Genomic DNA, 23,867 nt, shown 5'->3' with positions numbered 1-23,867 from the left:
TCTCTGATGTGATCATTCTCTGCAACTGAAACTGAGACTCTCAGATCACTTCGTGTCTGCCAACAAAGCAGCAGCAGCTGAAGATGACCATCTTCCTCATGTGTCACAGGGTGATCAGACGTTGCAACAAAAGACATGCAGGTGGTAGAGAAAAGAGAAGAAGCTTACAGCACCTGGTATTCCCAAGCAGTCTCCCATCCAAGTACTAAGCAGGCTCAACCCTGTTTGGCTTCCGAGATCACACGAGGTTGGGCAAATTCAGGGTGGTGTGGCCGTAAGGAACAATTTCTGTGACAAATGTGCATTATATAGGTACTGGAATCATACGGTTCCTCTATGTAACCAGATAATTGCCGAGAAAGGCTGACTTGTAGTGGGCACATCTTCTTCCCTGATGTGATTATTCTCTGCAGCTGAAACTGAGACTCTCAGATCACTTCGTGTCTGCCAACAAAGCAGCAGCAGCTGAAGATGACCAACTTCCTCATGTGTCACAGGGTGATCAGAAGTTGCAACAAAAGACATGCAGGTGGTAGAGAGAAGAGAAAAAGCTTACAGCACCTGGTATTCCCAAGCAGTCTCCCACCCAAGTACTAACCAGGCACAACCCCGCTTGGCTTCCGAGATCGGACGAGGTCGGGCATATTATATTCAGGGTGGTGTGGCCGTAAGCGACATGGTCTGTGACAAATGTGCATTATATAGGTACTGGAATCATACGGTTCCTCTATGTAACCAGATAATTGCCGAGAAAGGCTGACTTGTAGTGGGCACATCTTCTTCCCTGATGTGATTATTCTCTGCAGCTGAAACTGAGACTCTCAGATCACTTCGTGTCTGCCAACAAAGTAGCAGAAGCTGAAGATGACAAACTTCCTCATGTGTCACAGGGTGATCAGATGTTGCAACAAAACACATGCAGGTGGTAGAGAGAAGAGAAAAAGCTTACAGCACCTGGTATTCCCAAGCTGTCTCCCACCCAAGTACTAAACAGGCCCAACACTGCTTGGCTTCCGAGATCAGACGAGGTCAGGCAAATTCAGGGTGGTGTGGCCGTAAGTAACAATGTCTGTGACAAATGTGCATTATATAAGTACAGGAATCATACGGTTCCTCTATGTAACCAGATAATTGATGAGAACGGCTGATGTGTAGTGGGCACATCTTCTTCCCTGACGTGATTATTCTCTTCAGCTGAAACTGAGACTCTCAGATCACTTCGTGTCTTCCAACAAAGCAGCAGCAGCTGAAGATGACCAACTTCTTCACGTGTCACAGGGTGATCAGACGTTGCAACAAAAGACATGCAGGTGGTAGAGAGAAGAGAAAAAGCTTACAGCACATGGTATTCCCAAGCTGTCTCCCATCCAAGTACTAACCAGGTACAACCCTGCTTGGCGTCCGAGATCAGACAAGGTCGGGCTTATTCAGGGTGGTGTGGCCGTAAGCAACAATGTCTCTGACAAATGTGCATTATATAGGTACTGGAATCATACGGTTCCTCTATGCAACCAGATAATTGCCGAGAAAGGCTTATGTGTAGCGGGCAAATCATCTTCTCTGATGTGATCATTCTCTGCAACTGAAACTGAGACTCTCAGATCACTTCGTGTCTGCCAACAAAGCAGCAGCAGCTGAAGATGACCATCTTCCTCATGTGTCACAGGGTGATCAGACGTTGCAACAAAAGACATGCAGGTGGTAGAGAAAAGAGAAGAAGCTTACAGCACCTGGTATTCCCAAGCAGTCTCCCATCCAAGTACTAAGCAGGCTCAACCCTGTTTGGCTTCCGAGATCACACGAGGTTGGGCAAATTCAGGGTGGTGTGGCCGTAAGGAACAATTTCTGTGACAAATGTGCATTATATAAGTACTGGAATCATACACTTCCTCTATGTAACCAGATAATTTCCGAGAAAGGCTCACTTGTTATGGGCACATCTTCTTCCCTGATGTGATCATTCTCTGCAGCTGAAACTGAGACTCTCAGATCACTTCGTGTCTGCCAACAAAGCAGCAGCAGCTGAAGATGACCAACTTCCTCATGTGTCACAGGGTGATCAGACGTTGCAACAAAAGACATGCAGGTTGTAGAGAGAAGAGAAAAAGCTTACAGCACCTGGTATTCCCAAGAGGTCTTCCATCCAAGTACTAACCAGGCCCAACCCTCCTTGGCTTCCAAGATCAGACGAGGTCGGGCATATTCAGGGTGGTGCGGCCGTAATCAACAATAGCTGTGACAAATGTGCATTATATAGGTACTGGAATCATACACTTCTTCTATGTAACCAGATAATTGCAGAGAAAGGCTGACTTGTAGTGGGCACATCTTCTTCCCTGATGTGATTATTCTCTGCAGCTGAAACTGAGACTCTCAGATCACTTCGTGTCTAACAACAAAGAAGCAGCAGCTGCTGAAGATGACCAACTTCCTCATGTGTCACAGGATGATCAGACGTTGCAACAAAAGACATGCAGGTGGTAGAGAGAAGAGAAGAAGCTTACAGCACCTGGTATTCCCAAGTAGTCTCCCATCCAAGTACTAAGCAGGCTCAACCCTGCTTGGCTTCCGAGATCAGACGTGGTCGGGCATGTTCAGGGTGGTGTGGCCGTAAGCAACAATGTCTCTGACAAATGTGCATTATATAGGTACTGGAATCATACGGTTCCTCTATGCAACCAGATAATTGCCGAGAAAGGCTGATAAGTAGTGGGCACATCTTCTTCCCTGACGTGATTATTCTCTCGAGCTGAAACTGAGACTCTCAGATCACTTTGTGTCTGCCAACAAAGCAGCAGAAGCTGAAGATGACCAACTTCCTCATGTGTCACAGGGTGATCAGACATTGCAACAAAAGACATGCAGGTGGTAGAGAGAAGAGAAAAAGCTTACAACACCTGGTATTCCGAAGAGGTCTTCCATCCAAGTACAAACCAGGCCCAACCCTGCTTGGCTTCCGAGATCAGACGAGGTCGGGCATGTTCAGGGTTGTGTGGCCGTAAGCAACAATGTCTCTGACAAATGTGCATTATATAGGTACTGGAATCATACGGTTCCTCTATGCAACCAGATAATTGCCGAGAAAGGCTTATGTGTAGCGGGCAAATCATCTTCTCTGATGTGATCATTCTCTGCAACTGAAACTGAGACTCTCAGATCACTTCGTGTCTGCCAACAAAGCAGCAGCAGCTGAAGATGACCATCTTCCTCATGTGTCACAGGGTGATCAGACGTTGCAACAAAAGACATGCAGGTGGTAGAGAAAAGAGAAGAAGCTTACAGCACCTGGTATTCCCAAGCAGTCTCCCATCCAAGTACTAAGCAGGCTCAACCCTGTTTGGCTTCCGAGATCACACGAGGTTGGGCAAATTCAGGGTGGTGTGGCCGTAAGGAACAATTTCTGTGACAAATGTGCATTATATAAGTACTGGAATCATACACTTCCTCTATGTAACCAGATAATTTCCGAGAAAGGCTCACTTGTTATGGGCACATCTTCTTCCCTGATGTGATCATTCTCTGCAGCTGAAACTGAGACTCTCAGATCACTTCGTGTCTGCCAACAAAGCAGCAGCAGCTGAAGATGACCAACTTCCTCATGTGTCACAGGGTGATCAGACGTTGCAACAAAAGACATGCAGGTTGTAGAGAGAAGAGAAAAAGCTTACAGCACCTGGTATTCCCAAGAGGTCTTCCATCCAAGTACTAACCAGGCCCAACCCTCCTTGGCTTCCAAGATCAGACGAGGTCGGGCATATTCAGGGTGGTGCGGCCGTAATCAACAATAGCTGTGACAAATGTGCATTATATAGGTACTGGAATCATACACTTCTTCTATGTAACCAGATAATTGCAGAGAAAGGCTGACTTGTAGTGGGCACATCTTCTTCCCTGATGTGATTATTCTCTGCAGCTGAAACTGAGACTCTCAGATCACTTCGTGTCTAACAACAAAGAAGCAGCAGCTGCTGAAGATGACCAACTTCCTCATGTGTCACAGGATGATCAGACGTTGCAACAAAAGACATGCAGGTGGTAGAGAGAAGAGAAGAAGCTTACAGCACCTGGTATTCCCAAGTAGTCTCCCATCCAAGTACTAAGCAGGCTCAACCCTGCTTGGCTTCCGAGATCAGACGTGGTCGGGCATGTTCAGGGTGGTGTGGCCGTAAGCAACAATGTCTCTGACAAATGTGCATTATATAGGTACTGGAATCATACGGTTCCTCTATGCAACCAGATAATTGCCGAGAAAGGCTGATAAGTAGTGGGCACATCTTCTTCCCTGACGTGATTATTCTCTCGAGCTGAAACTGAGACTCTCAGATCACTTTGTGTCTGCCAACAAAGCAGCAGAAGCTGAAGATGACCAACTTCCTCATGTGTCACAGGGTGATCAGACATTGCAACAAAAGACATGCAGGTGGTAGAGAGAAGAGAAAAAGCTTACAACACCTGGTATTCCGAAGAGGTCTTCCATCCAAGTACAAACCAGGCCCAACCCTGCTTGGCTTCCGAGATCAGACGAGGTCGGGCATGTTCAGGGTTGTGTGGCCGTAAGCAACAATGTCTCTGACAAATGTGCATTATATAGGTACTGGAATCATACGGTTCCTCTATGCACCCAGATAATTGCAGAGAAAGGCTGATGTGTAGCGGGCATATCATCTTCTCTGATGTGATCATTCTCTGCAACTGAAACTGAGACTCTCAGATCACTTCGTGTCAGCCAACAAAGCAGCAGCAGCTGAAGATGACCAACTTCCTCATGTGTCACAGGGTGATCAGACGTTGCAACAAAAGACATGCAGGTGGTAGAGAGAAGAGAAAAAGCTTACAGCACCTGGTATTCCCAAGAGGTCTTCCATCCAAGTACTAACCACGCCCAACCCTCCTTGGCTTCCAAGATCAGACGAGGTCGGGCATATTCAGGGTGGTGCGGCCGTAAGCAACAATAGCTGTGACAAATGTGCATTATATAGGTACTGGAATCATACACTTCTTCTATGTAACCAGATAATTGCAGAGAAAGGCTGACTTGTAGTGGGCACATCTTCTTCCCTGATGTGATTATTCTCTGCAGCTGAAACTGAGACTCTCAGATCACTTCGTGTCTGCCAACAAAGAAGCAGCAGCTGCTGAAGATGACCAACTTCCTCATGTGTCACAGGATGATCAGACGTTGCAAGAAAAGACATGCAGGTGGTAGAGAGAAGAGAAGAAGCTTACAGCACCTGGTATTCCCAAGCAGTCTCCCATCCAAGTACTAAGCAGGCTCAACCCTGCTTGGCTTCCGAGATCAGACGAGGTCGGGCATGTTCAGGGTGGTGTGGCCGTAAGCAACAATGTCTCTGACAAATGTGCATTATATAGGTACTGGAATCATACGGTTCCTCTATGCAACCAGATAATTGCCGAGAAAGGCTGATGTGTAGCGGGCATATCATCTTCTCTGATGTGATCATTCTCTTCAGCTGAAACTGAGACTCTCAGATCACTTCGTGTCTGCCAACAAAGCAGCAGAAGCTGAAGATGACCAACTTCCTCATGTGTCACAGGGTGATCAGACGTTGCAACAAAAGACATGCAGGTGGTAGAGAGAAGAGAAAAAGCTTACAGCACCTGGTATTCCCAAGCAGTCTTCCATCCAAGTACTAACCAGGCCCAAACCTGCTTGACTTCCAAGATCAGACAAGGTCGGGCTTATTCAGGGTGGTGTGGCCGTAAGCAACAATATCTGTGACAAATGTGCATTATATAGGTACTGGAATCATACACTTCCTCTATGTAACCAGATAATTGCCCAGAAAGGCTGACTTGTAGTGGGCACATCTTCTTCCCTGATGTGATTATTCTCTGCAGCTGAAATTGACACTCTCAGATCACTTCGTGTCTGCCAACAAAGACGCAAAAGCAGCTGAAGATGACCAACTTCCTCATGTGTCACAGGAGGATCAGACGTTGCCACAAAAGACATGAAGGTGGTAGAGAGTAGAGAAGAAGCTTACAGCACCTGGTATTCCCAAGTGGTCTCCCATGCAAGTACTAACCAGGCCCAACCCTGCTTGGCTTCCAAGATCAGACGAGGTCAGGCATGTTCCGGGTGGTGTGGCCGTAAGCAGCAATGTCTCTGACAAATGTGCATTATATAGGTACTGGAATCATACGGTTCCTCTATGCAACCAGATAATTGCCGAGAAAGGCTGATGTGTAGCGGGTAAATCATCTTCTCTGATGTGATCATTCTCTGCAACTGAAACTGAGACTCTCAGATCACTTCATGTCTGCCAACAAAGCAGCAGCAGCTGAAGATGACCAACTTCCTCATGTGTCACAGGGTGATCAGACGTTGCAACAAAAGACATGCAGGTGGTTGAGAGAAGAGAAAAAGCTTACAGCACCTGGTATTCCCAAGCGGTCTCCCATCCAAGTACTAACCAGGCCCAACCCTGCTTGGCTTCCAAGATCAGACGAGGTTGGGCATATTCCGGGTGGTGTGGCCGTAAGTAACAATGTTTGTGACAAATGTGCATTATATAGGTACTGGAATCATACGGTTCCTCTATGCAACCATATAATTGCCAAGAAAGGCTGATATGTAGTGGGCACATCTTGTTCCCTGACGTGATAATTTTCTCCAGCTGAAAATGAGACTTTAAGATCACTTCGTGTCTGCCAACAAAGCAGCAGCAGCTGAAGATGACCAACTTCCTCATGTGTCACAGGGTGATCAGACGTTTCAACAAAAGACATGCAGGTGGTAGAGAGAAGAGAAAAAGCTTACAGCACCTGGTATTCGCAAGCGGTCTCCCATTCAAGAACTAACCAGGCCCAACCCTGCTTGGCTTCCGAGATCAGACGAGGTCGAGCTTATTCAGGGTGGTGTGGCGGTAAGCAACAATATCTGGTACAAATGTGTATTATATAGGTACTGGAATCATACAGTTCCTCTATGTAACCAGATAATTGCCGAGAAAGGCTGATGTGTAGTGGGCATATCTTCTTCCCTGATGTGATTATTCTCTGCAGCTGAAACTGAGACTCTCAGATCACTTTGTGTCTGCCAACAAAGCAGCAGCAGCTGAAGATGACCAACTTCCTCATGTGTCACAGGGTGATCAGATGTTACAACAAAAGACATGCAGGTGGTAGAGAGAAGAGAAAAAGCTTACAGCACCTGGTATTCCCAAGCAGTCTCCCACCCAAGTACTAACCAGGCACAACCCTGCTTGGCTTCCGAGATCAGACGAGGTCGGGCATATTATATTCAGGGTGGTGTGGCCGTAAGCGACAATCTCTGTGACAAATGTGTATTATATAGGTACTGGAATCATACACTTCCTCTATGTAACCAGATAATTGCCGAGAAAGGCTGACTCTTAGTGGGCACATCTTCCTTCTTGATGTGATCATTCTCTTCAGCTGAAACTGAGACTCTCAGATCACTTCGTGTCTGCCAACAAAGCAGCAGAAGCTGAAGATGACCAACTTCCTCATGTGTCACAGGGTGATCAGACATTGCAACAAAAGACATGCAGGTTGTAGAGAGAAGAGAAAAAGCTTACAGCACCTGGTATTCGCAAGCAGTCTCCCATTCAAGAACTAACCAGGCCCAACCCTGCTTGGCTTCCGAGATCAGACGAGGTCGAGCTTATTCAGGGTGGTGTGGCTGTAAGCAACAATATCTGGTACAAATGTGTATTATATAGGTACTGGAATCATACACTTCCTCTATGTAACCAGATAATTGCCGAGAAAGGCTGACTCTTAGTGGGCACATCTTCCTCCTTGATGTGATTATTCTCTGGAGCTGAAACTGAGACTCTCAGATCACTTCATGTCTGCCAACAAAGCAGCAGCAGCAGCTGAAGATGATCAACTTCCTCATGTGTCACAGGGTGATCAGACGTTGCAACAAAAGACATGCAGGTTGTAGAGAGAAGAGAAAAAGCTTACAGCAAATGGTATTTTCAAGCGGTCTCCCACCCAAGTACTAACCAGAACCAACCCTGCTTGGCTTCCGAGATCAGACGAGGTCAGGCATATTGAGGGTGGTGTGGCCGTAAGCAACAATGTCTGTGACAAATGTGCATTATATAAGTACAGGAATCATACGGTTCCTCTATGTAACCAGATAATTGCTGAGAAAGGCTGATGTGTAGTGGGCACATCATCTTCCCTGACGTGATTATTCTCTTCAGCTGAAACTGAGACTCTCAGATCACTTCGTGTCTTCCAACAAAGCAGCAGCAGCTGAAGATGACCAACTTCCTCATGTGTCACAGGGTGATCAGACGTTGCAACAAAAGACATGCAGGTTGTAGAGAGAAGAGAAAACGCTTACAGCACCTGGTATTCCCAAGCAGTCTCCCATTGAAGTACTAACCAGGCCCAACCCTCCTTAGCTTCCGAGATCAGACGAGGTCGGGCATATTCAGGGTGGTGTGGCCGTAAGGAACAATTTCTGTGACAAATGTGCATTATATAAGTACTGGAATCATACACTTCCTCTATGTAACCAGATAATTTCCGAGAAAGGCTCACTTGTTATGGGCACATCTTCTTCCCTGATGTGATCATTCTCTGCAGCTGAAACTGAGACTCTCAGATCACTTCGTGTCTGCCAACAAAGCAGCAGCAGCTGAAGATGACCAACTTCCTCATGTGTCACAGGGTGATCAGACGTTGCAACAAAAGACATGCAGGTGGTAGAGAGAAGAGAAAAAGCTTACAGCACCTGGTATTCCCAAGAGGTCTTCCATCCAAGTACTAACCAGGCCCAACCCTCCTTGGCTTCCAAGATCAGACGAGGTCGGGCATATTCAGGGTGGTGCGGCCGTAAGCAACAATAGCTGTGACAAATGTGCATTATATAGGTACTGGAATCATACACTTCTTCTATGTAACCAGATAATTGCAGAGAAAGGCTGACTTGTAGTGGGCACATCTTCTTCCCTTATGTGATTATTCTCTGCAGCTGAAACTGAGACTCTCAGATCACTTCGTGTCTAACAACAAAGAAGCAGCAGCTGCTGAAGATGACCAACTTCCTCATGTGTCACAGGATGATCAGACGTTGCAACAAAAGACATGCAGGTGGTAGAGAGAAGAGAAGAAGCTTACAGCACCTGGTATTCCCAAGTAGTCTCCCATCCAAGTACTAAGCAGGCTCAACCCTGCTTGGCTTCCGAGATCAGACGAGGTCGGGCATGTTCAGGGTGGTGTGGCCGTAAGCAACAATGTCTCTGACAAATGTGCATTATATAGGTACTGGAATCATACGGTTCCTCTATGCAACCAGATAATTGCCGAGAAAGGCTGATAAGTAGTGGGCACATCTTCTTCCCTGACGTGATTATTCTCTCGAGCTGAAACTGAGACTCTCAGATCACTTTGTGTCTGCCAACAAAGCAGCAGAAGCTGAAGATGACCAACTTCCTCATGTGTCACAGGGTGATCAGACATTGCAACAAAAGACATGCAGGTGGTAGAGAGAAGAGAAAAAGCTTACAACACCTGGTATTCCGAAGAGGTCTTCCATCCAAGTACAAACCAGGCCCAACCCTGCTTGGCTTCCGAGATCAGACGAGGTCGGGCATGTTCAGGGTTGTGTGGCCGTAAGCAACAATGTCTCTGACAAATGTGCATTATATAGGTACTGGAATCATACGGTTCCTCTATGCACCCAGATAATTGCAGAGAAAGGCTGATGTGTAGCGGGCATATCATCTTCTCTGATGTGATCATTCTCTGCAACTGAAACTGAGACTCTCAGATCACTTCGTGTCAGCCAACAAAGCAGCAGCAGCTGAAGATGACCAACTTCCTCATGTGTCACAGGGTGATCAGACGTTGCAACAAAAGACATGCAGGTGGTAGAGAAAAAGCTTACAGCACCTGGTATTCCCAAGAGGTCTTCCATCCAAGTACTAACCACGCCCAACCCTCCTTGGCTTCCAAGATCAGACAAGGTCGGGCATATTCAGGGTGGTGCGGCCGTAAGCAACAATAGCTGTGACAAATGTGCATTATATAGGTACTGGAATCATACACTTCTTCTATGTAACCAGATAATTGCAGAGAAAGGCTGACTTGTAGTGGGCACATCTTCTTCCCTGATGTGATTATTCTCTGCAGCTGAAACTGAGACTCTCAGATCACTTCGTGTCTGCCAACAAAGAAGCAGCAGCTGCTGAAGATGACCAACTTCCTCATGTGTCACAGGATGATCAGACGTTGCAAGAAAAGACATGCAGGTGGTAGAGAGAAGAGAAGAAGCTTACAGCACCTGGTATTCCCAAGCAGTCTCCCATCCAAGTACTAAGCAGGTTCAACCCTGCTTGGCTTCCGAGATCAGACGAGGTCGGGCATGTTCAGGGTGGTGTGGCCGTAAGCAACAATGTCTCTGACAAATGTGCATTATATAGGTACTGGAATCATACGGTTCCTCTATGCAACCAGATAATTGCCGAGAAAGGCTGATGTGTAGCGGGCATATCATCTTCTCTGATGTGATCATTCTCTTCAGCTGAAACTGAGACTCTCAGATCACTTCGTGTCTGCCAACAAAGCAGCAGAAGCTGAAGATGACCAACTTCCTCATGTGTCACAGGGTGATCAGACGTTGCAACAAAAGACATGCAGGTGGTAGAGAGAAGATAAAAAGCTTAAGGCACCTGGTATTCCCAAGCGGTCTACTATTCAAGCACTAACCAGGCGCAACCCTGCTTGGCTTCCGAGATCAGACGAGGTCGGGCTTATTCAGGGTGGTGTGGCCGTAAGCAACTATATCGGTGACAAATGTGCATTATATAGGTACTGGAATCATACACTTCCTCTGTGTAACCAGATAATTGCTGAAAAAGGCTGACTTGTAGTGGGTTCATCTTCCTCCTTGATGTGATTATTCTCTTCAGCTGAAACTGAGACTCTCAGATCACCTTGTGTCTATCAACAAAGCAGCAGCAGCTGAAGATGACCAACTTCTTCACGTGTCACAGGGTGATCAGACGTTGCAACAAAAGACATGCAGGTGGTAGAGAGAAGAGAAAAAGCTTACAGCACCTGGTATTCCCAAGCTGTCTCCCATCCAAGTACTAACCAGGTACAACCTTCTTGGTGTCCGAGATCAGACGAGGTCTGGCTTATTCAGGGTGGTGTGGCCGTAAGCAACAATGTCTCTGACAAATGTGCATTATATAGGTACTGGAATCATACGGTTCCTCTATGCAACCATATAATTGCCAAGAAAGGCTGATATGTAGTGGGCACATCTTGTTCCCTGACGTGATAATTTTCTCCAGCTGAAAATGAGACTTTAAGATCACTTCGTGTCTGCCAACAAAGCAGCAGCAGCTGAAGATGACCAACTTCCTCATGTGTCACAGGGTGATCAGACGTTTCAACAAAAGACATGCAGGTGGTAGAGAGAAGAGAAAAAGCTTACAGCACCTGGTATTCGCAAGCGGTCTCCCATTCAAGAACTAACCAGGCCCAACCCTGCTTGGCTTCCGAGATCAGACGAGGTCGAGCTTATTCAGGGTGGTGTGGCGGTAAGCAACAATATCTGGTACAAATGTGTATTATATAGGTACTGGAATCATACAGTTCCTCTATGTAACCAGATAATTGCCGAGAAAGGCTGATGTGTAGTGGGCATATCTTCTTCCCTGATGTGATTATTCTCTGCAGCTGAAACTGAGACTCTCAGATCACTTTGTGTCTGCCAACAAAGCAGCAGCAGCTGAAGATGACCAACTTCCTCATGTGTCACAGGGTGATCAGATGTTACAACAAAAGACATGCAGGTGGTAGAGAGAAGAGAAAAAGCTTACAGCACCTGGTATTCCCAAGCAGTCTCCCACCCAAGTACTAACCAGGCACAACCCTGCTTGGCTTCCGAGATCAGACGAGGTCGGGCATATTATATTCAGGGTGGTGTGGCCGTAAGCGACAATCTCTGTGACAAATGTGTATTATATAGGTACTGGAATCATACACTTCCTCTATGTAACCAGATAATTGCCGAGAAAGGCTGACTCTTAGTGGGCACATCTTCCTTCTTGATGTGATCATTCTCTTCAGCTGAAACTGAGACTCTCAGATCACTTCGTGTCTGCCAACAAAGCAGCAGAAGCTGAAGATGACCAACTTCCTCATGTGTCACAGGGTGATCAGACATTGCAACAAAAGACATGCAGGTTGTAGAGAGAAGAGAAAAAGCTTACAGCACCTGGTATTCGCAAGCAGTCTCCCATTCAAGAACTAACCAGGCCCAACCCTGCTTGGCTTCCGAGATCAGACGAGGTCGAGCTTATTCAGGGTGGTGTGGCTGTAAGCAACAATATCTGGTACAAATGTGTATTATATAGGTACTGGAATCATACACTTCCTCTATGTAACCAGATAATTGCCGAGAAAGGCTGACTCTTAGTGGGCACATCTTCCTCCTTGATGTGATTATTCTCTGGAGCTGAAACTGAGACTCTCAGATCACTTCATGTCTGCCAACAAAGCAGCAGCAGCAGCTGAAGATGATCAACTTCCTCATGTGTCACAGGGTGATCAGACGTTGCAACAAAAGACATGCAGGTTGTAGAGAGAAGAGAAAAAGCTTACAGCAAATGGTATTTTCAAGCGGTCTCCCACCCAAGTACTAACCAGAACCAACCCTGCTTGGCTTCCGAGATCAGACGAGGTCAGGCATATTGAGGGTGGTGTGGCCGTAAGCAACAATGTCTGTGACAAATGTGCATTATATAAGTACAGGAATCATACGGTTCCTCTATGTAACCAGATAATTGCTGAGAAAGGCTGATGTGTAGTGGGCACATCATCTTCCCTGACGTGATTATTCTCTTCAGCTGAAACTGAGACTCTCAGATCACTTCGTGTCTTCCAACAAAGCAGCAGCAGCTGAAGATGACCAACTTCCTCATGTGTCACAGGGTGATCAGACGTTGCAACAAAAGACATGCAGGTTGTAGAGAGAAGAGAAAACGCTTACAGCACCTGGTATTCCCAAGCAGTCTCCCATTGAAGTACTAACCAGGCCCAACCCTCCTTAGCTTCCGAGATCAGACGAGGTCGGGCATATTCAGGGTGGTGTGGCCGTAAGGAACAATTTCTGTGACAAATGTGCATTATATAAGTACTGGAATCATACACTTCCTCTATGTAACCAGATAATTTCCGAGAAAGGCTCACTTGTTATGGGCACATCTTCTTCCCTGATGTGATCATTCTCTGCAGCTGAAACTGAGACTCTCAGATCACTTCGTGTCTGCCAACAAAGCAGCAGCAGCTGAAGATGACCAACTTCCTCATGTGTCACAGGGTGATCAGACGTTGCAACAAAAGACATGCAGGTGGTAGAGAGAAGAGAAAAAGCTTACAGCACCTGGTATTCCCAAGAGGTCTTCCATCCAAGTACTAACCAGGCCCAACCCTCCTTGGCTTCCAAGATCAGACGAGGTCGGGCATATTCAGGGTGGTGCGGCCGTAAGCAACAATAGCTGTGACAAATGTGCATTATATAGGTACTGGAATCATACACTTCTTCTATGTAACCAGATAATTGCAGAGAAAGGCTGACTTGTAGTGGGCACATCTTCTTCCCTGATGTGATTATTCTCTGCAGCTGAAACTGAGACTCTCAGATCACTTCGTGTCTAACAACAAAGAAGCAGCAGCTGCTGAAGATGACCAACTTCCTCATGTGTCACAGGATGATCAGACGTTGCAACAAAAGACATGCAGGTGGTAGAGAGAAGAGAAGAAGCTTACAGCACCTGGTATTCCCAAGTAGTCTCCCATCCAAGTACTAAGCAGGCTCAACCCTGCTTGGCTTCCGAGATCAGACGAGGTCGGGCATGTTCAGGGTGGTGTGGCCGTAAGCAACAATGTCTCTGACAAATGTGCATTATATAGGTACTGGAATCATACGGTTCCTCTATGCAACCAGATAATTGCCGAGAAAGGCTGATAAGTAGTGGGCACATCTTCTTCCCTGACGTGATTATTCTCTCGAGCTGAAACTGAGACTCTCAGATCACTTTGTGTCTGCCAACAAAGCAGCAGAAGCTGAAGATGACCAACTTCCTCATGTGTCACAGGGTGATCAGACATTGCAACAAAAGACATGCAGGTGGTAGAGAGAAGAGAAAAAGCTTACAACACCTGGTATTCCGAAGAGGTCTTCCATCCAAGTACAAACCAGGCCCAACCCTGCTTGGCTTCCGAGATCAGACGAGGTCGGGCATGTTCAGGGTTGTGTGGCCGTAAGCAACAATGTCTCTGACAAATGTGCATTATATAGGTACTGGAATCATACGGTTCCTCTATGCACCCAGATAATTGCAGAGAAAGGCTGATGTGTAGCGGGCATATCATCTTCTCTGATGTGATCATTCTCTGCAACTGAAACTGAGACTCTCAGATCACTTCGTGTCAGCCAACAAAGCAGCAGCAGCTGAAGATGACCAACTTCCTCATGTGTCACAGGGTGATCAGACGTTGCAACAAAAGACATGCAGGTGGTAGAGAAAAAGCTTACAGCACCTGGTATTCCCAAGAGGTCTTCCATCCAAGTACTAACCACGCCCAACCCTCCTTGGCTTCCAAGATCAGACAAGGTCGGGCATATTCAGGGTGGTGCGGCCGTAAGCAACAATAGCTGTGACAAATGTGCATTATATAGGTACTGGAATCATACACTTCTTCTATGTAACCAGATAATTGCAGAGAAAGGCTGACTTGTAGTGGGCACATCTTCTTCCCTGATGTGATTATTCTCTGCAGCTGAAACTGAGACTCTCAGATCACTTCGTGTCTGCCAACAAAGAAGCAGCAGCTGCTGAAGATGACCAACTTCCTCATGTGTCACAGGATGATCAGACGTTGCAAGAAAAGACATGCAGGTGGTAGAGAGAAGAGAAGAAGCTTACAGCACCTGGTATTCCCAAGCAGTCTCCCATCCAAGTACTAAGCAGGTTCAACCCTGCTTGGCTTCCGAGATCAGACGAGGTCGGGCATGTTCAGGGTGGTGTGGCCGTAAGCAACAATGTCTCTGACAAATGTGCATTATATAGGTACTGGAATCATACGGTTCCTCTATGCAACCAGATAATTGCCGAGAAAGGCTGATGTGTAGCGGGCATATCATCTTCTCTGATGTGATCATTCTCTTCAGCTGAAACTGAGACTCTCAGATCACTTCGTGTCTGCCAACAAAGCAGCAGAAGCTGAAGATGACCAACTTCCTCATGTGTCACAGGGTGATCAGACGTTGCAACAAAAGACATGCAGGTGGTAGAGAGAAGATAAAAAGCTTAAGGCACCTGGTATTCCCAAGCGGTCTACTATTCAAGCACTAACCAGGCGCAACCCTGCTTGGCTTCCGAGATCAGACGAGGTCGGGCTTATTCAGGGTGGTGTGGCCGTAAGCAACTATATCGGTGACAAATGTGCATTATATAGGTACTGGAATCATACACTTCCTCTGTGTAACCAGATAATTGCCGAAAAAGGCTGACTTGTAGTGGGTTCATCTTCCTCCTTGATGTGATTATTCTCTTCAGCTGAAACTGAGACTCTCAGATCACCTTGTGTCTATCAACAAAGCAGCAGCAGCTGAAGATGACCAACTTCTTCACGTGTCACAGGGTGATCAGACGTTGCAACAAAAGACATGCAGGTGGTAGAGAGAAGAGAAAAAGCTTACAGCACCTGGTATTCCCAAGCTGTCTCCCATCCAAGTACTAACCAGGTACAACCTTCTTGGTGTCCGAGATCAGACGAGGTCTGGCTTATTCAGGGTGGTGTGGCCGTAAGCAACAATGTCTCTGACAAATGTGCATTATATAGGTACTGGAATCATACGGTTCCTCTATGCACCCAGATAATTGCAGAGAAAGGCTGATGTGTAGCGGGCATATCATCTTCTCTGATGTGATCATTCTCTGCAACTGAAACTGAGACTCTCAGATCACTTCGTGTCAGCCAACAAAGCAGCAGCAGCTGAAGATGACCAACTTCCTCATGTGTCACAGGGTGATCAGACGTTGCAACAAAAGACATGCAGGTGGTAGAGAGAAGAGAAAAAGCTTACAGCACCTGGTATTCCCAAGAGGTCTTCCATCCAAGTACTAACCACGCCCAACCCTCCTTGGCTTCCAAGATCAGACGAGGTCGGGCATATTCAGGGTGGTGCGGCCGTAAGCAACAATAGCTGTGACAAATGTGCATTATATAGGTACTGGAATCATACACTTCTTCTATGTAACCAGATAATTGCAGAGAAAGGCTGACTTGTAGTGGGCACATCTTCTTCCCTGATGTGATTATTCTCTGCAGCTGAAACTGAGACTCTCAGATCACTTCGTGTCTGCCAACAAAGAAGCAGCAGCTGCTGAAGATGACCAACTTCCTCATGTGTCACAGGATGATCAGACGTTGCAAGAAAAGACATGCAGGTGGTAGAGAGAAGAGAAGAAGCTTACAGCACCTGGTATTCCCAAGCAGTCTCCCATCCAAGTACTAAGCAGGTTCAACCCTGCTTGGCTTCCGAGATCAGACGAGGTCGGGCATGTTCAGGGTGGTGTGGCCGTAAGCAACAATGTCTCTGACAAATGTGCATTATATAGGTACTGGAATCATACGGTTCCTCTATGCAACCAGATAATTGCCGAGAAAGGCTGATGTGTAGCGGGCATATCATCTTCTCTGATGTGATCATTCTCTTCAGCTGAAACTGAGACTCTCAGATCACTTCGTGTCTGCCAACAAAGCAGCAGAAGCTGAAGATGACCAACTTCCTCATGTGTCACAGGGTGATCAGACGTTGCAACAAAAGACATGCAGGTGGTAGAGAGAAGATAAAAAGCTTAAGGCACCTGGTATTCCCAAGCGGTCTACTATTCAAGCACTAACCAGGCGCAACCCTGCTTGGCTTCCGAGATCAGACGAGGTCGGGCTTATTCAGGGTGGTGTGGCCGTAAGCAACTATATCGGTGACAAATGTGCATTATATAGGTACTGGAATCATACACTTCCTCTGTGTAACCAGATAATTGCCGAAAAAGGCTGACTTGTAGTGGGTTCATCTTCCTCCTTGATGTGATTATTCTCTTCAGCTGAAACTGAGACTCTCAGATCACCTTGTGTCTATCAACAAAGCAGCAGCAGCTGAAGATGACCAACTTCTTCACGTGTCACAGGGTGATCAGACGTTGCAACAAAAGACATGCAGGTGGTAGAGAGAAGAGAAAAAGCTTACAGCACCTGGTATTCCCAAGCTGTCTCCCATCCAAGTACTAACCAGGTACAACCTTCTTGGTGTCCGAGATCAGACGAGGTCTGGCTTATTCAGGGTGGTGTGGCCGTAAGCAACAATGTCTCTGACAAATGTGCATTATATAGGTACTGGAATCATACGGTTCCTCTATGCAACCAGATAATTGCCGAGAAAGGCTGATGTGTAGCGGGCAAATCATCTTCTCTGATGTGATCATTCTCTGCAACTGAAACTGAGACTCTCAGATCACTTTGTGTCAGCCAACAAAGCAGGAGCAGCTGAAGATGACCAACTTCCTCATGTGTCACAGGGTGATCAGATGTTGCAACAAAAGACATGCAGGTTGTAGAGAGAAGAGAAAACACTTACAGCACCTGGTATTCCCAAGCAGTCTCCCATCCAAGTACTAAGCAGGCTCAACGCTGCTTGGCTTCCGAGATCAGACGAGGGCGGGTATGTTCAGGGTGGTGTGGCCGTAAGCAACAATGTGTCTGACAAAAGTGCATTATATTAGTACAGGAATCATACGGTTCCTCTATGTAACCAGATAATTGCTGAGAAAGGCTGATGTGTAGTGGGCACATCTTCTTCCCTGACGTGATTATTCTCTTCAGCTGAAACTGAGACTCTCAGATCACTTCGTGTCTTCCAACAAAGCAGCAGCAGCTGAAGATGACCAACTTCCTCATGTGTCACAGGGTGATCAGACGTTGCAACAAAAGACATGCAGGTTGTAGAGAGAAGAGAAAACGCTTACAGCACCTGGTATTCCCAAGCAGTCTCTCATCAAAGTACTAACCAGGCCCAACCCTCCTTGGCTTCTGAGATCAGACGAGGTCAGACATATTCAGGGTGGTTTGGCCGTAAGCAACAATCTCTGTGACAAATGTGCATTATATAGGCAATGGAATCATATGGTTCCTCTATGTAACAAGATAATTGCCAAAAAAAGGCTGATATATAGTGGGCACATCTTGTTCCCTGACGTGATAATTTTCTCCAGCTGAAAATGAGACTCTAAGATCACTTCGTGTCTGCCAACAAAGCAGCAGCAGCTGAAGATGACCAACTTCCTCATGTGTCACAGGGTGATCAGACGTTGCAACAAAAGACATGCAGGTGGTTGAGAGAAGAGAAAAAGCTTACAGCACCTGGTATTCCCAAGCGGTCTCCCATCCAAGTACTAACCAGGCCCAACCGTGCTTGGCTTCCAAGATCAGACGAGGTTGGGCATATTCAGGGTGGTGTGGCCGTAAGTAACAATGTCTGTGACAAATGTGCATTATATAGGTACTGGAATCATACGGTTCCTCTATGCAACCATATAATTGCCAAGAAAGGCTGATATGTAGTGGGCACATCTTGTTCCCTGACGTGATCATTTTCTCCAGCTGAAAATGAGACTCTAAGATCACTTCGTGTCTGCCAACAAAGCAGCAGAAAATGAAGATGACCAACTTCCTCATGTGTCACAGGGTGATCAGACGTTGCAACAAAAGACATGCAGGTGGTTGAGAGAAGAGAAAAAGCTTACATCACCTGATAATCCCAAGCGGTCTCCCATCCAAGTACTAACCAGGCCCAACCCTGCTTGGCTTCCGAGATCAGACGAGGTCAGGCATGTTCCGGGTGGTGTGGCCGTAAGCAGCAATGTCTCTGACAAATGTGCATTATATAGGTACTGGAATCATACGGTTCCTCTATGCAACCAGATAATTGCCGAGAAAAGCTGATGTGTAGCGGGTAAATCATCTTCTCTGATGTGATCATTCTCTGCAACTGAAACTGAGACTCTCAGATCACTTTGTGTCTGCCAACAAAGCAGCAGCAGCTGAAGATGACCAACTTCCTCATGTGTCACAGGGCGATCAGACGTTGCAACAAAAGACATGCAGGTGGTAGAGAGAAGAGAAAAAGCTTACAGCACCTGGTATTCCCAAGCGGTCTCTCATCAAAGTACTAACCAGGCCCAACCCTCCTTGGCTTCTGAGATCAAACGAGGTCAGACATATTCAGGGTGGTTTGGCCGTAAGCAACAATCTCTGTGACAAATGTGCATTATATAGGCAGTGGAATCATATGGTTCCTCTATGTAACAAGATAATTGCCGAAAAAGGCTGATATATAGTGGGCACATCTTGTTCCCTGACGTGATAATTTTCTCCAGCTGAAAATGAGACTCTAAGATCACTTCGTGTCTGCCAACAAAGCAGCAGCAGCTGAAGATGACCAACTTCCTCATGTGTCACAGGGTGATCAGACGTTGCAACAAAAGACATGCAGGTGGTTGAGAGAAGAGAAAAAGCTTACAGCACCTGGTATTCCCAAGCGGTCTCCCATCCAAGTACTAACCAGGGCCAACCCTGCTTGGCTTCCAAGATCAGACGAGGTTGGGCATATTCCGGGTGGTGTGGCCGTAAGTAACAATGTTTGTGACAAATGTGCATTATATAGGTACTGGAATCATACGGTTCCTCTATGCAACCATATAATTGCCAAGAAAGGCTGATATGTAGTGGGCACATCTTGTTCCCTGACGTGATAATTTTCTCCAGCTGAAAATGAGACTTTAAGATCACTTCGTGTCTGCCAACAAAGCAGCAGAAAATGAAGATGACCAACTTCCTCATGTGTCACAGGGTGATCAGACGTTGCAACAAAAGACATGCAGGTGGTTGAGAGAAGAGAAAAAGCTTACAGCACCTGATAATCCCAAAAGGTCTCCCATCCAAGTACTAACCAGGCACAACCCTGCTTGGCTTTCGAGATCAGACGAGGTCGGGCATATTCAGGGTGGTGTGGCCGTAAGCAACAATGTCTCTGACAAATGTAAATTGTATAGGTACTGGAATCATACGTTTCCTCTATATAACCAGATAATTGCAGAGAAAGGCTGATAAATAGTGGACACATCTTCTTCCCTGACGTGATTATTCTCTCCAGCTGAAAATGAGACTCTCAGATCACTTCGTGTCTGCCAACAAAGCAGCAGCAGCTGAAGATGACCAACTTTCTCATGTGTCACAGGGCGATCAGACGTTGCAACAAAATACATGCAGGTGGTAGAGAGAAGAGAAAAAGATTACATCACCTGGTATTCCCAAGCGGTGTCCCATCAAAGTACTAACCAGAACCAGCCCTCCTTGGCTTCCGAGATCAGACAAGGTCAGACATATTCAGGGTGGTTTGTCCGTAAGTAACAATCTCTGTGACAAATGTGCATTATATAGGCAATGGAATCATACACTTCCTCTATGTAACCAGATAATTGCCGAGAAAGGCTGATATGTAGTGGGCACATCTTCTTCCCTGACGTGATAATTCTCTCCAGCTGAAAATGAGACTCTCAGATCACTTTGTGTCTGCCAACAAAGCAGCAGCAGCTGAAGATGACCAACTTCCTCATGTGTCACAGGGTGATCAGACGTTGCAACAAAAGACATGCAGGTGGTAGAGAGAAGAGAAAAAGCTTACAGCACCTGGTATTCCCAAGCAGTCTTCCATCCAAGTACTAACCAGGCCCAAACCTGCTTGACTTCCAAGATCAGACAAGGTCGGGCTTATTCAGGGTGGTGTGGCCGTAAGCAACAATATCTGTGACAAATGTGCATTATATAGGTACTGGAATCATACACTTCCTCTATGTAACCAGATAATTGCCCAGAAAGGCTGACTTGTAGTGGGCACATCTTCTTCCCTGATGTGATTATTCTCTGCAGCTGAAATTGACACTCTCAGATCACTTCGTGTCTGCCAACAAAGACGCAAAAGCAGCTGAAGATGACCAACTTCCTCATGTGTCACAGGAGGATCAGACGTTGCCACAAAAGACATGAAGGTGGTAGAGAGTAGAGAAGAAGCTTACAGCACCTGGTATTCCCAAGTGGTCTCCTATGCAAGTACTAACCAGGCCCAACCCTGCTTGGCTTCCAAGATCAGACGAGGTCAGGCATGTTCCGGGTGGTGTGGCCGTAAGCAGCAATGTCTCTGACAAATGTGCATTATATAGGTACTGGAATCATACGGTTCCTCTATGCAACCATATAATTGCCAAGAAAGGCTGATATGTAGTGGGCACATCTTGTTCCCTGACGTGATAATTTTCTCCAGCTGAAAATGAGACTTTAAGATCACTTCGTGTCTGCCAACAAAGCAGCAGAAAATGAAGATGACCAACTTCCTCATGTGTCACAGGGTGATCAGACGTTGCAACAAAAGACATGCAGGTGGTTGAGAGAAGAGAAAAAGCTTACAGCACCTGATAATCCCAAGCGGTCTCCCATCCAAGTACTAACCAGGCACAACCCTGCTTGGCTTTCGAGATCAGACGAGGTCGGGCATATTCAGGGTGGTGTGGCCGTAAGCAACAATGTCTCTGACAAATGTAAATTGTATAGGTACTGGAATCATACGTTTCCTCTATATAACCAGATAATTGCAGAGAAAGGCTGATAAATAGTGGACACATCTTCTTCCCTGACGTGATTATTCTCTCCAGCTGAAAATGAGACTCTCAGATCACTTCGTGTCTGCCAACAAAGCAGCAGCAGCTGAAGATGACCAACTTCCTCATGTGTCACAGGGCGATCAGACCTTGCAACAAAATACATGCAGGTGGTAGAGAGAAGAGAAAAAGCTTACAGCACCTGGCATTCCCAAGGGGTCTCCCATTCAAGTACTAACCAGGCCCAACCCTGCTTGGGTTCCGAGATCAGTCGAGGTCGGGCATATTCAGGGTGGTGTGGCCGTAAGTAACAATGTCTGTGAAAAATGTGCATTATATAGGTACTGGAATAATACAGTTCCTCTATGTAACCAGATAATTGCAGAGAAAGGCTAACTTGTTGTGGGCACATCTTCTTCCTTGATGTGATTATTCTCTGCAGCTGAAACTGAGACTCTCAGATCACTTCGTGTCTGCTAACAAAGCAGCAGCAGCTGAAGATGACCAACTTCCTCATGTGTCACAGGGCGATCAGACATTGCAACAAAAGACATGTAGGTGGTAGAGAGAAGAGAAAAAGCTTACAGCACCTGGTATTCCCAAGCGGTGTCCCATCAAAGTACTAACCAGAACCAGCCCTCCTTGGCTTCCGAGATCAGACAAGGTCAGACATATTCAGGGTGGTTTGTCCGTAAGTAACAATCTCTGTGACAAATGTGCACTATATAGGCAATGGAATCATACACTTCCTCTATGTAACCAGATAATTGCCGAGAAAGGCTGATATGTAGTGGGCACATCTTCTTCCCTGACGTGATAATTCTCTCCAGCTGAAAATGAGACTCTCAGATCACTTTGTGTCTGCCAACAAAGCAGCAGCAGCTGAAGATGACCAACTTCCTCATGTGTCACAGGGTGATCAGACGTTGCAACAAAAGACATGCAGGTGGTAGAGAGAAGAGAAAAAGCTTACAGCACCTGGTATTCTCAAGCAGTCTCCCATCCAAGTACTAACGAGGCCCAAACCTGCTTGACTTCCAAGATCAGACAAGGTCGGGCTTATTCAGGGTGGTGTGGCCGTAAGCAACAATATCTGTGACAAATGTGCATTATATAGGCAATGGAATCATACACTTCCTCTATGTAACCAGATAATTGCCGAGAAAGGCTGACTTGTAGTGGGCACATCTTCTTCCCTGATGTGATTATTCTCTGCAGCTGAAATTGACACTCTCAGATCACTTCGTGTCTGCCAACAAAGACGCAGCAGCAGCTGAAGATGACCAACTTCCTCATGTGTCACAGGAGGATCAGACGTTGCCACAAAAGACATGAAGGTGGTAGAGAGTAGAGAAGAAGCTTACAGCACCTGGTATTCCCAAGTGGTCTCCCATGCAAGTACTAACCAGGCCCAACCCTGCTTGGCTTCCAAGATCAGACGAGGTCAGGCATGTTCCGGGTGGTGTGGCCGTAAGCAGCAATGTCTCTGACAAATGTGCATTATATAGGTACTGGAATCATACGGTTCCTCTATGCAACCAGATAATTGCCGAGAAAGGCTGATGTGTAGCGGGTAAATCATCTTCTCTGATGTGATCATTCTCTGCAACTGAAACTGAGACTCTCAGATCACTTCATGTCTGCCAACAAAGCAGCAGCAGCTGAAGATGACCAACTTCCTCATGTGTCACAGGGTGGTCAGACGTTGCAACAAAATACATGCAGGTGGTTGAGAGAAGAGAAAAAGCTTACAGCACCTGGTATTCCCAAGTTGTCTCCAATTCAAGTACTAACAAGGCCCAACCCTGCTTGGCTTCCAAGATCAGACGAGCTCGGGCATGTTCAGGGTGGTGTGGCCGTAAGCAACAATGTCTGTGACAAATGTGCATTATATAGGTACTGGAATCATACGGTTCCTCTATGCAACCAGATAATTGCCGAGAAAGGCTGACTTGTTATGGGCACATCTTCTTCCCTGATGTGATTATTCTCTGCAGCTGAAACTGAGACTCTCAGATCACTTTGTGTCTGCCAACAAAGCAGCAGCAGCTGAAGATGACCAACTTCCTCATGTGTCACAGGGTGATCAGATGTTACAACAAAAGACATGCAGGTGGTAGAGAGAAGAGAAAA

General features: G+C 46.3%; 2 non-coding genes and 54 pseudogenes across 2 annotated transcripts; all 56 read right to left on the bottom strand.

Moving 5' to 3' along the window:
• Window positions 1-161: 161 nt before the first annotated feature.
• On the bottom strand, window positions 162-280 carry LOC140296248 (5S ribosomal RNA; annotated as a pseudogene).
• Window positions 281-549: 269 nt separating this feature from the next.
• On the bottom strand, window positions 550-673 carry LOC140271143 (5S ribosomal RNA; annotated as a pseudogene).
• Window positions 674-942: 269 nt separating this feature from the next.
• LOC140291792 (5S ribosomal RNA) lies at window positions 943-1,061 on the bottom strand (annotated as a pseudogene).
• Window positions 1,062-1,330: 269 nt separating this feature from the next.
• On the bottom strand, window positions 1,331-1,449 carry LOC140296614 (5S ribosomal RNA; annotated as a pseudogene).
• A 269-nt stretch (window positions 1,450-1,718) lies between these two features.
• Window positions 1,719-1,837, bottom strand: LOC140296247 (5S ribosomal RNA; annotated as a pseudogene).
• Window positions 1,838-2,106: 269 nt separating this feature from the next.
• Window positions 2,107-2,225, bottom strand: LOC140281250 (5S ribosomal RNA; annotated as a pseudogene).
• Window positions 2,226-2,497: 272 nt separating this feature from the next.
• On the bottom strand, window positions 2,498-2,616 carry LOC140305355 (5S ribosomal RNA; annotated as a pseudogene).
• A 269-nt stretch (window positions 2,617-2,885) lies between these two features.
• On the bottom strand, window positions 2,886-3,004 carry LOC140276296 (5S ribosomal RNA; annotated as a pseudogene).
• A 269-nt stretch (window positions 3,005-3,273) lies between these two features.
• LOC140296246 (5S ribosomal RNA) lies at window positions 3,274-3,392 on the bottom strand (annotated as a pseudogene).
• Window positions 3,393-3,661: 269 nt separating this feature from the next.
• LOC140281239 (5S ribosomal RNA) lies at window positions 3,662-3,780 on the bottom strand (annotated as a pseudogene).
• Window positions 3,781-4,052: 272 nt separating this feature from the next.
• LOC140305350 (5S ribosomal RNA) lies at window positions 4,053-4,171 on the bottom strand (annotated as a pseudogene).
• Window positions 4,172-4,440: 269 nt separating this feature from the next.
• On the bottom strand, window positions 4,441-4,559 carry LOC140276285 (5S ribosomal RNA; annotated as a pseudogene).
• Window positions 4,560-4,828: 269 nt separating this feature from the next.
• LOC140289485 (5S ribosomal RNA) lies at window positions 4,829-4,947 on the bottom strand (annotated as a pseudogene).
• Window positions 4,948-5,219: 272 nt separating this feature from the next.
• Window positions 5,220-5,338, bottom strand: LOC140300426 (5S ribosomal RNA; annotated as a pseudogene).
• A 269-nt stretch (window positions 5,339-5,607) lies between these two features.
• On the bottom strand, window positions 5,608-5,726 carry LOC140289303 (5S ribosomal RNA; annotated as a pseudogene).
• A 272-nt stretch (window positions 5,727-5,998) lies between these two features.
• LOC140303556 (5S ribosomal RNA) lies at window positions 5,999-6,117 on the bottom strand (annotated as a pseudogene).
• A 269-nt stretch (window positions 6,118-6,386) lies between these two features.
• LOC140298995 (5S ribosomal RNA) lies at window positions 6,387-6,505 on the bottom strand. The gene has a single exon (XR_011914586.1). It is a non-coding gene; the product is annotated as a 5S ribosomal RNA (ribosomal RNA).
• Window positions 6,506-6,774: 269 nt separating this feature from the next.
• Window positions 6,775-6,893, bottom strand: LOC140286585 (5S ribosomal RNA; annotated as a pseudogene).
• Window positions 6,894-7,162: 269 nt separating this feature from the next.
• On the bottom strand, window positions 7,163-7,286 carry LOC140268549 (5S ribosomal RNA; annotated as a pseudogene).
• Window positions 7,287-7,555: 269 nt separating this feature from the next.
• Window positions 7,556-7,674, bottom strand: LOC140277118 (5S ribosomal RNA; annotated as a pseudogene).
• Window positions 7,675-7,946: 272 nt separating this feature from the next.
• On the bottom strand, window positions 7,947-8,065 carry LOC140295433 (5S ribosomal RNA; annotated as a pseudogene).
• Window positions 8,066-8,334: 269 nt separating this feature from the next.
• LOC140313003 (5S ribosomal RNA) lies at window positions 8,335-8,453 on the bottom strand (annotated as a pseudogene).
• Window positions 8,454-8,722: 269 nt separating this feature from the next.
• LOC140311747 (5S ribosomal RNA) lies at window positions 8,723-8,841 on the bottom strand (annotated as a pseudogene).
• A 272-nt stretch (window positions 8,842-9,113) lies between these two features.
• On the bottom strand, window positions 9,114-9,232 carry LOC140296852 (5S ribosomal RNA; annotated as a pseudogene).
• A 269-nt stretch (window positions 9,233-9,501) lies between these two features.
• LOC140276274 (5S ribosomal RNA) lies at window positions 9,502-9,620 on the bottom strand (annotated as a pseudogene).
• A 262-nt stretch (window positions 9,621-9,882) lies between these two features.
• LOC140293797 (5S ribosomal RNA) lies at window positions 9,883-10,001 on the bottom strand (annotated as a pseudogene).
• A 272-nt stretch (window positions 10,002-10,273) lies between these two features.
• On the bottom strand, window positions 10,274-10,392 carry LOC140314704 (5S ribosomal RNA; annotated as a pseudogene).
• Window positions 10,393-10,661: 269 nt separating this feature from the next.
• On the bottom strand, window positions 10,662-10,780 carry LOC140296029 (5S ribosomal RNA; annotated as a pseudogene).
• A 656-nt stretch (window positions 10,781-11,436) lies between these two features.
• On the bottom strand, window positions 11,437-11,555 carry LOC140286574 (5S ribosomal RNA; annotated as a pseudogene).
• Window positions 11,556-11,824: 269 nt separating this feature from the next.
• Window positions 11,825-11,948, bottom strand: LOC140268535 (5S ribosomal RNA; annotated as a pseudogene).
• Window positions 11,949-12,217: 269 nt separating this feature from the next.
• LOC140277112 (5S ribosomal RNA) lies at window positions 12,218-12,336 on the bottom strand (annotated as a pseudogene).
• A 272-nt stretch (window positions 12,337-12,608) lies between these two features.
• Window positions 12,609-12,727, bottom strand: LOC140295432 (5S ribosomal RNA; annotated as a pseudogene).
• A 269-nt stretch (window positions 12,728-12,996) lies between these two features.
• LOC140313000 (5S ribosomal RNA) lies at window positions 12,997-13,115 on the bottom strand (annotated as a pseudogene).
• Window positions 13,116-13,384: 269 nt separating this feature from the next.
• Window positions 13,385-13,503, bottom strand: LOC140311742 (5S ribosomal RNA; annotated as a pseudogene).
• Window positions 13,504-13,775: 272 nt separating this feature from the next.
• Window positions 13,776-13,894, bottom strand: LOC140296830 (5S ribosomal RNA; annotated as a pseudogene).
• Window positions 13,895-14,163: 269 nt separating this feature from the next.
• On the bottom strand, window positions 14,164-14,282 carry LOC140276263 (5S ribosomal RNA; annotated as a pseudogene).
• A 262-nt stretch (window positions 14,283-14,544) lies between these two features.
• Window positions 14,545-14,663, bottom strand: LOC140293796 (5S ribosomal RNA; annotated as a pseudogene).
• Window positions 14,664-14,935: 272 nt separating this feature from the next.
• LOC140314701 (5S ribosomal RNA) lies at window positions 14,936-15,054 on the bottom strand (annotated as a pseudogene).
• Window positions 15,055-15,323: 269 nt separating this feature from the next.
• LOC140296028 (5S ribosomal RNA) lies at window positions 15,324-15,442 on the bottom strand (annotated as a pseudogene).
• Window positions 15,443-16,098: 656 nt separating this feature from the next.
• Window positions 16,099-16,217, bottom strand: LOC140289484 (5S ribosomal RNA; annotated as a pseudogene).
• A 272-nt stretch (window positions 16,218-16,489) lies between these two features.
• On the bottom strand, window positions 16,490-16,608 carry LOC140314697 (5S ribosomal RNA; annotated as a pseudogene).
• A 269-nt stretch (window positions 16,609-16,877) lies between these two features.
• Window positions 16,878-16,996, bottom strand: LOC140296027 (5S ribosomal RNA; annotated as a pseudogene).
• Window positions 16,997-17,652: 656 nt separating this feature from the next.
• On the bottom strand, window positions 17,653-17,771 carry LOC140294597 (5S ribosomal RNA; annotated as a pseudogene).
• Window positions 17,772-18,040: 269 nt separating this feature from the next.
• On the bottom strand, window positions 18,041-18,159 carry LOC140290731 (5S ribosomal RNA; annotated as a pseudogene).
• A 270-nt stretch (window positions 18,160-18,429) lies between these two features.
• Window positions 18,430-18,548, bottom strand: LOC140298863 (5S ribosomal RNA). The gene has a single exon (XR_011914464.1). It is a non-coding gene; the product is annotated as a 5S ribosomal RNA (ribosomal RNA).
• A 269-nt stretch (window positions 18,549-18,817) lies between these two features.
• On the bottom strand, window positions 18,818-18,936 carry LOC140288784 (5S ribosomal RNA; annotated as a pseudogene).
• A 269-nt stretch (window positions 18,937-19,205) lies between these two features.
• On the bottom strand, window positions 19,206-19,324 carry LOC140273918 (5S ribosomal RNA; annotated as a pseudogene).
• A 269-nt stretch (window positions 19,325-19,593) lies between these two features.
• Window positions 19,594-19,712, bottom strand: LOC140310182 (5S ribosomal RNA; annotated as a pseudogene).
• A 269-nt stretch (window positions 19,713-19,981) lies between these two features.
• On the bottom strand, window positions 19,982-20,100 carry LOC140276970 (5S ribosomal RNA; annotated as a pseudogene).
• Window positions 20,101-20,757: 657 nt separating this feature from the next.
• Window positions 20,758-20,876, bottom strand: LOC140289302 (5S ribosomal RNA; annotated as a pseudogene).
• Window positions 20,877-21,148: 272 nt separating this feature from the next.
• On the bottom strand, window positions 21,149-21,267 carry LOC140278446 (5S ribosomal RNA; annotated as a pseudogene).
• Window positions 21,268-21,536: 269 nt separating this feature from the next.
• LOC140272188 (5S ribosomal RNA) lies at window positions 21,537-21,655 on the bottom strand (annotated as a pseudogene).
• Window positions 21,656-21,924: 269 nt separating this feature from the next.
• LOC140307678 (5S ribosomal RNA) lies at window positions 21,925-22,043 on the bottom strand (annotated as a pseudogene).
• A 657-nt stretch (window positions 22,044-22,700) lies between these two features.
• Window positions 22,701-22,819, bottom strand: LOC140294170 (5S ribosomal RNA; annotated as a pseudogene).
• Window positions 22,820-23,091: 272 nt separating this feature from the next.
• On the bottom strand, window positions 23,092-23,210 carry LOC140303551 (5S ribosomal RNA; annotated as a pseudogene).
• A 269-nt stretch (window positions 23,211-23,479) lies between these two features.
• LOC140313939 (5S ribosomal RNA) lies at window positions 23,480-23,598 on the bottom strand (annotated as a pseudogene).
• Between the last annotated feature and the right edge of the window lie 269 nt (window positions 23,599-23,867).

The sequence above is a fragment of the Leuresthes tenuis genome, unplaced genomic scaffold, assembly GCF_036924035.1.
Source record: "Leuresthes tenuis unplaced genomic scaffold, fLeuTen1.0.hap1 SCAF_1, whole genome shotgun sequence".
Taxonomy (NCBI): Eukaryota; Metazoa; Chordata; class Actinopteri; order Atheriniformes; family Atherinopsidae; genus Leuresthes; species Leuresthes tenuis.
The sequence above is the reverse complement of the archived record's forward strand: the minus strand, read 5'-3'. Positions and strand labels throughout refer to the sequence as shown.